The following is a 923-nucleotide window of genomic DNA, read 5'->3' on the forward strand; positions in this document are numbered from 1 at the left end:
TACCCCCCACAAAAGGTCAATAGGCTTCGATCTGAGGTTCAGACTTTTAGACAACAAGATGGTGAAACTCTCTACGAGGCATGGGAGAGGTTCAAGGAGTTGACAAGGAAATGCCCACCAGACATGTTCCATGACTGGGTGCAATTGCATATTTTCTATGATGGACTTTCTTATGAATCAAGGAAGGCTGTAGACCATTCATCAGGAGGTTCATTGAACAGGAAAAAGACTGTGGAAGAAGCCATTGAAGTGATTGAGACAGTGGCTGAGAATGAGTACTACTATGCTTCAGAGAGACACAACACTAAGGGAGTCATGGAGCTGAACCATGTTGATACAATTCTAACCCAAAACAAGGTGTTTGCCAAGCAACTAGCAGAGCTCACCAAGAAATTAGAAACAAATCAAGTGGCTGCAATACACACACAAGATCAAGAGGAAGTGAGCACTGAAGGAGGTGATTGGGAAGAGGCCAACTATGTAGGAAATCAACAAAGGCAACCATATGATCCACATTCCAACACTTACAACCCAGGCTGGAAAAACCACCCAAACTTTGGGTGGGGAAACCAGCAAACCCAACCACAAAACCACAAACCTTACAACACCAACCAACATAACAATTTCACATACCAAAACTCCAACCAAAGATCATACCAAGCCACACAAAACACTTACTCCCAACCACCATATCATGGCCAAAATAACCAACCTGCCCAACCTAATCCGAACCAACAATTTCAAGATCAATTAAATAGGATAGAAGGAATGCTAGCAAACATGGGTCAGGACATAAGTGAGTTGAAAAGCTTTAGGGATGATGTGAGATCTACCTTAAGGAACCATGGTGAAAAACTCAAGAGGATGGAGTCTCAAGTAGGAGAGCTATCTCAACAGGCCCCCAAGTCAACTGCAGTGTTCCC

At 43.4% G+C, this 923-nt stretch overlaps 1 non-coding gene across 1 annotated transcript; it reads right to left on the reverse strand.

Moving 5' to 3' along the window:
• Nucleotides 1-21: 21 nt before the first annotated feature.
• Nucleotides 22-125, reverse strand: LOC127743260 (small nucleolar RNA R71). The gene has a single exon (XR_008004654.1). It is a non-coding gene; the product is annotated as a small nucleolar RNA R71 (small nucleolar RNA).
• Between the last annotated feature and the right edge of the window lie 798 nt (nucleotides 126-923).

Source organism: Arachis duranensis, chromosome 10 (assembly GCF_000817695.3).
Source record: "Arachis duranensis cultivar V14167 chromosome 10, aradu.V14167.gnm2.J7QH, whole genome shotgun sequence".
Taxonomy (NCBI): domain Eukaryota; kingdom Viridiplantae; phylum Streptophyta; class Magnoliopsida; order Fabales; family Fabaceae; genus Arachis; species Arachis duranensis.